The sequence below is a fragment of the Mercenaria mercenaria genome, chromosome 13, assembly GCF_021730395.1.
Source record: "Mercenaria mercenaria strain notata chromosome 13, MADL_Memer_1, whole genome shotgun sequence".
Lineage (NCBI taxonomy): Eukaryota > Metazoa > Mollusca > Bivalvia > Venerida > Veneridae > Mercenaria > Mercenaria mercenaria.
Window position 1 is genome coordinate 55,528,250 of NC_069373.1, and position 12,969 is coordinate 55,541,218.

A 12,969-nucleotide genomic window follows, 5' to 3' on the forward strand; every position below is an offset into this window, starting at 1 on the left:
AATGGCACTATAATTCATGTCGACGTTTATTATGAATGAAATTGTGCTCGGAACCAGTCTGCAACAAGTAGGCTTCTTTTATAAAAGAAACCTAGGAGAGGTTCAGTGTTGCTCCTTTTAAAGTTATATCAGAGACATAGACAACAATTGTTACCTATGTCTCTGGTTATATGATAGGCTGAAAAACAGTTTTCCCTGTTGCAGGTCACTGTGACCTATTAGGGGTCATAGTCACTGTGACCATGACCTAATGACCTCAAAATCAATAAGTCATCTTCATAATTAACCTCCAACAATCCGAGGACTGTAGCCCCAAGCATTGCCTAGTTACTGAATTTCATTAGCTACCACTGCAATAATTGTACACTGAACTTGGCCCTGGTGAAAGCTGCCAAATCAGCATCTTACTATTTTAGCGAGAACCTCACCTGGCAGGCTTGTTTGTCAAACTGCCCCGTTCGTTTTGGCCCCGAGAAGCTTTAGAAAAGCTTAGAAGAAAATCCCAATCGAACGGACGTCTGTCGGAAGTGAAGAAATATATCATTCTTTTTTTTAAATGTATTTTTTCAGAGATTTTTATTGTTAATGTGTTATTTGAAAAAGGAATTCTAAACATTTTTTGTTCTAGTTTATTACTCAGTTTGTACTGGGAAGAACATAGAAAGGGAATTGCAACGCCACTGATAAGCCGATAGATTACTGATTTTTCATTGCCGTGCCTCGACACCGTTGTGGAAGTGCATTATCATTGTTCCAGGTTTGAAGGTTTATATGTCGAATTGCCGCATTGTTTTGATCACGTGATTAACAACTCCGACTATCGGGTGGAAGACACAGAAGCTCGGAAGAACTCCTCTTATTCCGGCAGATCTTCCGAACGGGGCAAACGAACCCGCCAGTTAAACAATAAATTCATTTAATTGAATGAAATACTATAGTACATTTTAACGTGATTCAATTCATATGCATATCTTTGAATACTGCGAACAAAGAATAGTAAATATATATATATCTCTATATATTTTTTGTTAATAACTAAACCGTTTCCAACATTTGTAACAATAGCATTACACTATATTTCTTACTTTAAACGAACAATTATTTTCGTCTTAGAGGTTTTTAAAACTTACTTGTGCGCATTTGGCCATTTTAGACTGGCTCACCGTAATTTTCGCTAGAAAATGAAATCTAACGCCACAAAATTAGTAGATTAGTCTAAATCCTCCTAGTTTGAAAGCCAACACTATGGAGGTCTTAATAGACCTCTCCAATAAGTCTGGTTGGTTTCGTAATGTTTGCTCGATGAGCTATTTACTAGTATTAACCGAGGTGGTCGCTGGAATCCAGAGCATAAACATTATGAAAGTGTTTCGATATTTTTTGTTAAATACATCTTACATTTCGCATGATTTATTAGCCTTATCTTTGCATATTAGACTGTGTGAACTATGTCATTGTGTTTTACCTATTACCAAAGACGAAAAAGTTCCATTCATAAGGCTATTTCATTCATAGAGGGCGAATTAATTTACCTTCATTATGTTATATTTTCTAATGTTATCTGAAAGGATAACACAGAGATGTATGATTTACAGAATCACGTAGAAGTTATAGCGCATTCTATGTATTTTGGACAGCTATACATATTTATATGCCATACATGTTATTACTTAGCTAAAAAATTTCAGCTCAGAGATGTTTATATGCTGTTACGGATCTCTGAGCTTTATATGGTAGCCAGAACTTGTTATTAAAGTACTGTATTCTGATGAAATGTTAGGGCTATTTCGGGGGTGATTGTTTAATGGTTGCTTTTAGGCAGATCATATTAAAAAGAATCTGGACCGTATTGTTAACTCTGGGGCTTATCGCCCCCCCCCCCCCCCCCCCCCCCCAAAAAAAAAAAAGGAAACAAGAGAATAATTTTACTTATTTCCTCATTGTATACGATGCCGATTTATAGGAACCAATTAAGTTGTTTAAACAACCCTCGCATCACATTTACAAGATTTCAAGATTTCAAGATGTATTCATATACACTCAGTACATTTTACATGTAACACATGAGGTACAAACAAATATACATACATTGCGAGGCACATACAAACACAAGATACAATAAATAAAACGAAGTTTTGTAAAAAAATTTTAAACCGGCAGTCACTATTCTAGGTTCGTAGACAGGAGAATACAGCATTATAATATTGCACAAAAGCGTACTTCTACTTCTATTGGATACTCGTCTGCAAATCCACAACGTACCGAAAAACACTTAATATTTCTTTCACAAATCACGGCCTGTGCACAATTTAAAGGACCCCGAGATTTAAGACTTCAAGGGTTTATTTATTTTAGAATTAGCTCTATGGCTCATTTAAAGCATATTTCATACTAAACAAATAAAAAGTCAAATTACTTGCAATAATCACAAAATATTAGCTTGCTTGTCGGTAATTTAAAGTATTTGTGTAAAAACAATTGCTTTGGGGTAAAATATTAAACGGCTGATGTCGATTTTCACAGATTACAGATTTTTAATGGACTAGAATCTAGTTTAACCTGTGTTGGGTGGACATTGTAAATAATGCAAGCATTTCTTCCCGTAGATGTCTAAAAATATGGTTGATTAATAAAAACCTAGATCTACCAGCCTTAAATTTGTAACAGAAGATCGTAATTTCACAACTACTGATCGTTAACCGAACAACTTTTGTTGTCAGTTAAAACGTCCACGCAGGAGGATTTTTTCTCTCGAAAAGTCATGTTTAATTAAAATTGACCAAATGTACTTGAAAAATGTAGTATTAGATTTATTAGTAATTTGTTGTTTGTTTTTTTGCTAAAATATAAAATGTCAAACTGAATGTAGTCTTTAGATCCAGAATATCTTTATAAATGATAAACACGTGCAGAAACTCAAGTGCCTCGGTAGCGCAGTAGGCAGCGCGTCAGTCTCATAATCACACGCTAACAGAGCGATCTGAAGGTCGTGAGTTCGATCCTCACCCGGGGCACATACTTTTTCGTGAATCTACTACAAGTAATCAGACGGATAGAAAATTAGAACGTTATTCCTTTTACATTCCCGACATGTTATAAATGGTCGCTGTACTTATTGCCTCCCCGAGTCTAATCCTGTCACATTGCCTATACATGTATATAAGAAAACTGTAACCGATTCTTATATTTTTTGAGAGGGTAGGTGTACGTGTAGGCCCCTATTATCTTTTGACCTGTCAAAACGGAACTGCAGTTGGTTTTCTTCATTAAAATCAGTCCAAATGATAGGACGTTTCGGAACAGCGTGACAACTTTTGACTGTCACTGTTACACTGATGACAACTATAAAATATCAGATCATAAAAGAAGTCATCCTGATAAGCCAAATGAGTAAGTCTACATTAAAATCTGTTATTATTAAAACTTTGACACATTTTATGGCTAGTCCAGCCGATCTGCTGACCCATAAAACCATCACAGGCAACTTTATTTACTGGGGAAAAGAATGGTATACGAAACGTAGCGGCCAGCTACCCTCTGTACGTCCAATCTGACTAAAGTACATATCCTATTACGCTACGCATAGGATCTGAGAACGACCTATTCATTGCCTCGTTCTGACGACCCTTTCTCTAGCCAATCAGAGCCTAACTTACAACATCTTGCAAATCTACCTGTAGCCTTGACTTTTGATATTTACAATTCTTATGTCATAATGTATCAGATAGCCGGTTAGCTCAGTCGGTAGGCCACTTGCTTTGTAAGCGAGGGGTCCTGGGTTCGAGCCCTGGAATAACTGCACATTTTTCTTACTCTTTGACATTCGAACATGTCGTCTGATTGGATAAAATAAAAATAGCAATACTGGAAATCCAAAATATACAGAAGACGAATGTGAATGGGTCGTTCTCAGATCTTCGTTTAGAAGATCAAGTACTTTAGTCAGATTGCTGTACGTCCAAACGGAAGTCGCCAAAATCTAGGCCAAACATTTTCTCGATGTCTGTGACGCGACCAATTAAAATTAATATCACTAAAATAAAGCTGAAGATTCCAATTCAAATATTAATTTGATTCCTACGTTCTTTGGAAACGGTACTCACCATTGAATACTATAAAATTACATTGCATAAGAGTTAACTTGGCATATAATGTGTCAAATCTCCCGGAGTTACAGATATACCGGTAATATAATTATGCTACATTTAACCGTTAAATTAAATTTAACGGCATGTTCCGAAAAAAAAAAATATACGGAGTTTTGATTAAAACAACTGAAGAAAACAAATCAAAAACGAGTATCTACAGACCGACCTAGTAGCCGCTTATTTGCTTGGAATACTAGTATAATCGTGATAATGATTTCCAATTTTTCAGTTAATTAAACTTTTTCCAACTTCTTCCACTTTTTACAGACAATGAGCATGACACATGCAAGTAAAGGAAATTTAAATTGCGACATATATAGTACCGCACCCTTAGAATTCTACAAAGTACCAATAAATATTCTTACCTACCGTGTCCAAAAATCCCATTTTAATTTTATGATTTAATCCGTCTTTTGCGCAGCAGCAACTATCACACACATACATAGACCGGGGACATGTGACCGACACCATAGAGACGCAATGAATCTGTGTGTATTCAGGTGACCCACGAATATATTCTGTAAAGTTTACTTTGGCTGCGTGCCAAATTACTGGTCATTAGGAAGAATCTTCATTCTTTTTATATTTTACGCAATTTTATTACTTGTAGTTCGGTAGAGTCGTATGTAATAAATCATGAAGCACCCGAGAGCATGAAATTTTTGGGGGCAATTAACACAAGGATCCGCAACACTGGGAATACAATATTATGGAACGCCTTACTGGAATTATCAGTTTCCTCAAAAGGAGCATTCAAGCGCTCGCGGCTTTGGGCACGGGACCTGCAAGTTATATTTGAGAAAGTCACCGATCTTGGTTGTCCAACCCAGGTGTCCGCTCGTGCCTGACATAAATATTATTTGAGAAAATTACACCTATGGATTTTTCGCACTCGTGAAAATATTTTCAAACAGCGCAAATAATTTCAATTCAGTTCAATAGTTTATTTACGTCTCATCTGTATGTCACAATAAAACATAATAAAATCTTATTAAAATACATATGCCATTCTTAACAGAATTGCAATAGACGGGTAAGTATAGCTTACTTTAATTGATATATCTGTTATTTATACTATACATGCCATTTTATTTCTAAAACATTTTTAAAACAAGAGCTGTCAGTTGACAGCGCGCTCGACTATTCTCAGTGCTTGATAGTATCATATAAGCTATAAGTAAAACTTTAACATTCCAATAAGCATATTCTAAGTCGAAAAGGGGCCATAATTCAGTCAAAATGCTTGATAGAGATGTCTGCTCCTGTTTACAGACTGGGGTCATGATTGTAAACAACTATGCAAAATATGAAAGCAATACCTCAATGGACTTTGAAAATATTTGGGGTGGTACGCAAACTTTAACATTCCAATAAGCATATTCTAAGTCGAAAAGGGGTAATGATTCAGTCAAAATGCTTGATAGAGTTGTCTGCTCCTGTTTACAGACTGGGGTCATGATGGTAAACAAGTACGCAAAATATGAAAGCAATATCTCAATGGACTTTGAAAATATTTGGGGTGGTACGCAAACATTAACATTGCAATAAGCATATTCTAAGTTGAAAAGGGGCCATAATTCAGTCAAAATGCTTGATAGAGTTGTCTGCTCCTGTTTACAGAATGTGGTAAACAAGTTATGCAAAATATGAAAGCAATATCTCAATGGACTTTGAAAATATTTGGGGTGGTACGCAAACTTTAACATTTGTGTGACGCTCACGCTAACGCCGACACCGGGGCGAGTAGGATAGCTCCCCTATTCTTCGACTAGTCCAGCGAAAAATAAAATAAAATAAAAAAGATGTTGTGAACCGATCTATTTCTTGACAACTGGAAAAAGGTATTTATAAACCGAGATCCGGGAGGCGTTACCTTGGCTTTGCTTTTATAAGACTGTTAACACACACACACACACGCACGCACGCACGCACACACACAGAAGGAAGCCCTGTACTTCATTTAAATTCACGAAAAAAAGTATTCTAGTGTAAGCAGTGAAAACAGCGACAATAAACTAAAAGTAAGTGTGTAAGTAGATTTGACATACCTTAGCCAATTGAGTGATGAGTATTATGCCGTTTATTGAATCAATCAGTGTTCAGTAAGAGTTTTAAGTATCCATTTAATCGTGACACGTATTGCCAAGATGAATATCATAAAGTGCGCAGTTACCTTTTCCGCTAATTAGAGAGGCTAAGCTTCCTATGCTGAGAACTTATCATTTAATTTGGTTTCGCACTGGACAGAAGAATTTTATCTACAAGCGGGGTTAGATACAAAACAATACGAATGTGCGTTTAAATCAGGAGTTGTAGATTTTATAAGAATTAGGTCATTCCGACTGCACTTTGATGCGCTGGCTGTTTACGAATACTTGATAGCTTTATTTTAACTTTTTAGGGTATCTTATTTATGTGAAAACACGAAATGGCCAGATTAGAACCACCTGTAGGAAGGTTATTTTCATAATTTTTTATCAGTGAGTCATACATGTATTTTGTTAGTATTTTCACTTACATGTACTTATCTAAGGAGTTTTATTTAAGAAATAATTTAAAGCAAAAGAGTGTTTTAACACTATAAATGCACGATGGGCGGTTATACGTCGGACGTAATAATTTCACGAGGGCGCAGCCTTTTTTTTGAGCATGTTACCAGAAACAAATATTTTTTTACATGGGCGTAGGAGCGAGTTTAACTTTGGGGGGGGGACCTTTTTGACCGGAGGGTGGGGAAGGGTGGGGGCGGCAAGGTATCCCCGGTGCATTATAATATTCATGACAAGGCCTCAAAGCCTTGTACAGGGCCCAAATGGGCAATAGGCCCTCTCAAGCCTCTATGTTTAAGCAATCATTGAGTTATTCTGATGATACACATACGCCTAGGCACTGAACTGTCTTAATCAGTCATATTATCTATTGTTCTAATTAAGTGTGCCATTTTTTCCATTCTTCTGTTGAAGCCCTGGACATACAATCAATAGCGCTGCATTTGTCTAATTGTGATATAAAGTTGTGGAAATATCATTTCCCTTGAATGGACAATGAAAACCAAAAAATTACATAACGTTTACATGGGTAAACAGGCTTAATAGTTAGGCCTACATAGATTTTGCAGACGTTCAAACCGGAACTGAAGTGATTGCGCTCAATGATATATTATTTTCATAAAATGTAATCAAACAATCTTTCGCGTGGTGCGTACAGATTTCAGTACTCACACTACGGAAAGAGACAAGTCAGAATACTACTGTTTAGATTTTGCAGACGTTCAAACCGGAACTGAAGTGATTGCGCTTGAAATGATATATTATTTTCATAAAATGTAATCAATTCTAACACGATCCGCAGCAGTTGCTATATAAACATATTAGCGAAATCGGCTATACATGAATCTACGATAAAATATAGCTCTTCCATTCCGCCCTACGATTGTAACACGACTGAGATTCTACTCTGCTTCCGTTATATACCGACTAAATACTCGACTTTTTCAGTGTAATGTAGTAGTAATAAAAAGTACATCAAATTTTCTGAAACAAACAATATCTAACTGATAAATTTATTTGTTTATATTTTACCGTAAGAATATGTTTCAGCCCGGTAAGTTAAAACTTCAACACCAGTGCATCTATGTGTAGTTTACAATTTCTGCGTTGTAGGCACCACAAATGTCAACTAGATTCTACTTTGACAGTAAATAAATTATAATTAATTTTCCAATCTTCCAGACTCAAGTTTTTACGTGTTTATATGCCGCCGCAATGTTCTGGCGTGTATGTTTCAGTGCCATCTGTAGGTGACGTGTACTATTTTTGAAACTGCATATATAAACCTTGAATTAAGTATTTACCTCTGTTTTTCTATATCCGACCTTAGATGTTATTGAAAATAACATTTTCACGGCAATAACTACTTAATACTTTAATTAAAATTTACTGAATATCGGAAAATTCCGTTTGATGCAACGCTTTCCATTCGTGGGGAGGTTTTTATAATAGCATATGGCCAGCTGAATGACAATCGCGCTAAAATGTAGTGCTGTAAAATGCGAAGAATTTACGTGGTTAGAATCGAAATAATAGACTAAATATGTTCCAATAATTTTATCAGTTAATAAAATATGGGCAGTCGTTCGGATGCGAATATTAAATCACTCGTGCTACGCACTCGTGATTTAATTATTACGCATCCGAACTCCTGCCCATATTTTATTAACTGATAAAATATAGGCACATATTTATTATTTCTTAAACAATCTTTCTCGTGGCGCGTACAGATTTCAGTACTCACACTATGGAAAGAGACAAGTCAGAATACTATAGTTTGTTTCCCCCCCCCCCCCTCCTCCTAGCTTTGGTGGGGCCTGGCACCCGCTTGCCCCCCCCCCCCCACCCCCCCTGCTCCTACGCCTATGTTTTAGGCCTTATGGGCATGCTTTTAATGTTTCGTGTCATTCATATTTTTGATGACGAAGCTGTCTTTTCTTTACTGTAGTGTATGTTTGTACTGTAGATCTATAGCTGATCTAGGCCTATATGAACATGAAATATCGGATCATCATTACTTAGCTTGAAGAACTTTTCAAGATGTTTTAGGGCTGTTCAACTTGAAAAACGAACGTTTAATTAATGTAAAATGTCAATTACTTCCCCGCGGCGCAGCGATTACCAACTATTAACCAATCATATCGCGTAAAAGGTCAAACGCGATGAGATATAGATTTAAATTAATATTTTGATGCGTATAAAGTAACGAAGCCTCTATAGCTCAGTGGTAGAGCGCTGGTCTTGTAAACCAGCGGTCGTGAGTTCGATCCTCACTGGGGGCTGCGCACGTTTTTTTTTTATACATTGTTTTTCAACATTTAACCTGTTCTTCATATGAAGGAGGGTAGAACGTGTATAGTATCTATCTGTGGTTAAATTGAGGTAAATGTGTTAAGTTTTTGGTGCAAAATGGCGAAAATTTGTTGACAAGTTTTTAAGAAACATTAAATTTTATCACAGTAAGTGTCTTTTCCTTTATCAATATCTTATTTATAACGAATATGTCCGTGTTCCGTTAAGATAATTATCTTTCAGCGACTTCTTGATTGTCGAAGTTAAAAAGCTTTTGAAAGGACAGTGGAGAAACACAGTTACCGGGACCTTTCTCAACTGTCTTTTTTTTCGGTCAAATATATAGGGACGTTGGAAACAGGAAGGTCTCATACGTACTAGTCGTTCCAGTTGGAAAGGAATATCGAATACGTACTTCTTTATTGTACTAGACACTAGTTATTTGAACAGTCAAAACATGCTTCTGGCTTTTATATTAATCTTGTATAGGTGTGAACAGAATATAATGAAAGCCGGGAACATGTTTTGACAGTTCAAATAAATAGTACAATACATCGTTACAAAATAAATAAATTGACCAGTTTTTATCAGAACAGAACATAGGTTCATGTACAGCTTATCATCAGTAATACATACATATTACAATATTACACAAGCATGCAAATGGCAGGAGTTGCATATTAATAAAAGGTCCAATGATAAAAGGTTAAGTTGATTTTATAATCATAATGCAAAACGTCAACATTATGTGGCGTTGACGTAAATTTGAAACTGCGGCCTGTCATTTGCCTCTCCCAGCACCGAAATAAATGGATGCTGCTTGATATTGTAGCTTTATTAAGTTTCAATAAAATTTTCAAAGAAACGTCTACTTTCGAGACGTAGATCTTTTATATTATTGAAAAATGGGTAATCGACTTCAACATGTAATAACTTTTATTTTGTTGTAAATGCGCGCTGTGAAAGTTGTATGACCCGATTTAAAGCACAGGCAGCAGTTTAGAATGAAGGCGTCTGTGGCGAGGCGCATAGCGCCAAGTGGGGGTAGGTACAGGAGGAGCAGTCACTCGTCTACGTGGGTTGAAGGGGGTGGGGGTGTTCTCCCTCTGGAAATTTATGAAATATTGATATGAGATGGCGGCCTCAGGTGCATTTTCAGGTCTAAATTTTGAGGCACGGGAGAGGGTCCCCACTAGGGTCAGGGGAGATTTTTCCTGGACATAATTGAAATAAAGGTATAAAATGGCGGCCTCAGGTGTATTGTTTTTATTCCCCGCCGAAGGCGGAAGATATAGGTTTGGCGTTGTCCGCCCGTTTATCTAGGAAGTGCTTTGGAATATTTAAGTAAGTAAAATAAACTTCATATACATGTTCACCACTATAGGGAAATGCGATATGTCAAGGTTCAGTCAGATTGCCCAAGTAACACCAGAGGTATGACCCTTATTAGTTTCTAGTGTTAACTATATAGGGTGCTATACATATGACAATTTCTGCTTCATAACTTGTGACATATTTGACTATGAACTATGAAATTTTAACTTAATTTAGATCACCATAATGTGGTAGTGCACACAAAATTTCTTCAGAATCTCTTTAGTAACTTCAGAGTTATTGGCCTTTATTTGTTTAAAAATCCACATATTTGTACATAACAAACTAACCAGTCGATAGAATTTCATTAAACTTCTTTCATTTTTTTCCATGAACATTTATTATCAACATGTGAAGTTGTGTACCCACACCTGGTCACACCCCCTACCCACAAAATTTTTGCTCTTCTTTTTTTTGTAACCTTAAACCTTATATGAATATCTATCAACATGCAATGTTGTACCCTCCCCACCGCGCTCCTCCACACCCACCCCGATCATGTACCCACCCCCAACAAAAATTCATTGTCTTCATTTTTTTAAATTTTCCATCGATATATATTATTGATCAGCATGTGAAGTTTTGTACCCTCACCCAGTCAAACACCCACCCCCTCCATTTTTTTCATTTTTCTTTTTTTCTTCTTTTTTTTTTCAAACATTCCAACATGTAAAGCTGAACTTGTCGTTATAATAGAAATAGACTGCCACGGAATAAGAGACACTGCCAGTGTTGTAATATACTTGATACTGAAGAAGGGCATCATTTTTTCTAATTTAACATTGTTACAATAATTTACGTAAGAAATACATGCAGAAATACTTGTATGTACGACCATCCATGTTTCAATTTATTGAGGTATTGCAAACTTCCAACAAATCTATATTACACAATTTTGCAAAATATATCAATGAAATTTTGAAATACAATCATAAATGCAATAAATACATAAATATAATCTGATCATCTTGTGTAAAATTTTATAATTTATCACACTGTTGCACGTGATGTGTAATTATATGTAAAGTTAACGAACATTTTGTAGTGTACAAATCTAATAAAATATATGTTCTATTCTGTTCTATTCTAGATCTTTCAAGTTACTCATTCACGCTTTTTGTAAAAATGGAATCCTCTCCAAAGTTCAATCATTTAGTAAAGTGTCACCTTTTTGTACACGGTTTCTGACGTATGTAAGTTTGCAAATGATTTGAAATATAAGGAACAAAACGCACGAGACCCTTTGAAATGTTGAATGAAGTTAAAGTTAGAACGATTTTACAATTATATAATCTACACCCATTTTACTATAAATATCATATATAATTGTATAATTGTTAAATCAAACTGCGTGTAACTGAAGTTTAATATTTTTTAACCAGAAGTTGTGAATGAGTACATATATATCTTAAAATTCCACTCCGTGTCTCTTGAGATGCAAAGGGAAACTATTTATCAAACTGGGACTTTTTGGAAGTTATTTTTGTGTCAAAAATTAATACAAATAAAGGGGTTATGCCTTTAGAGCATCAGTAAGTTGATTTTAACATCTCTGACCATGTTTAAAGCCTAAAAAGTGCAGTTTTGCAACTATTTTTTTTTTAAGTTAAAAAAAAAAATCTCTAAGGCCATAAAAACATTTAGGGTCGGGCCAAAAATTTAGGGTAGGTCAGGATACCGGAAACAAACAATTTTTTATGCCTAATTGTGTGTAACTAACCCTTTCGGCCTGCAGTTATGTACTCTGGTATTATTTTTTCGCCTCGATTGATCTACGTTAAATGCCGTAAAACAAAAGCTACCCAATGAGCTGTAAAATTTCTTTTGTAATGGTGACTTACGATTTACGAATATTTGCTTGACTTGTGTTATTTGGGAATAAAATGAGCAGGAATATAAATAGATATAACTTCATAGACTCGTATCTAAAGCAGGTAGGGTTCACTTTATTTTATCCATCAAGAGTAAATATTATGCTTTCGAAGCATCAGACGTGCTTTTTTTTGGATGTAATGAAAAAAATCTGCTTTGGATGGCAAACCCTATCGATTACATTATGTAATTATGTAAAAGTCTGCACAATAAAAACTTGAGGTTAAACTTGAAAGGAATCAACTACATGTGGCGTAAAGATTTATCACACACACTAAAATACTACATTATTTTGTTCATGTTCTCATACCATAATCCGACGAGTTGCCCGTCCGAGTACGTGTTAGGCCAGCACAGTTTGGTAGCGGGTATCAGCTGCAGAAGTTCTAGGCTTAGGGTTTGAGTAGAACGAACGAAACCAATTCAAAAGATGCTTTGAATTGCACTGCATGCACTTGCAGCCAAATTAACTAGTGTTTTACCACTTGCAGGTTAACGATTGTAACTTGTAAACTTAAGGTGATGTCACTTTTTGAATTTCCGGCGAATAACAAAAAACCAAAGAATATTCAGTTCTTTCCAAAAACTGTTATATTATGATTCAACCAAATAGTTTCCATTGTCTACCAGAAAGGAACAATTCTTATATCTTAATATTGAGATTTGATACCTTTATAACAGACCGTAAACTAAAACAATAGACATTCATGTGACGTCGGTGAGCTCAACAAAGC

The 12,969-nt window shown here is 35.7% G+C and overlaps 2 non-coding genes across 2 annotated transcripts; both read left to right on the top strand.

Moving 5' to 3' along the window:
- Positions 1-2,922: 2,922 nt before the first annotated feature.
- On the top strand, positions 2,923-3,014 carry Trnam-cau (transfer RNA methionine (anticodon CAU)). Its single transcript is given in 2 exon segments — positions 2,923-2,959; positions 2,979-3,014. It is a non-coding gene; the product is annotated as a tRNA-Met (tRNA).
- Positions 3,015-8,907: 5,893 nt separating this feature from the next.
- Positions 8,908-8,979, top strand: Trnat-ugu (transfer RNA threonine (anticodon UGU)). The gene has a single exon. It is a non-coding gene; the product is annotated as a tRNA-Thr (tRNA).
- Positions 8,980-12,969: the final 3,990 nt, after the last annotated feature.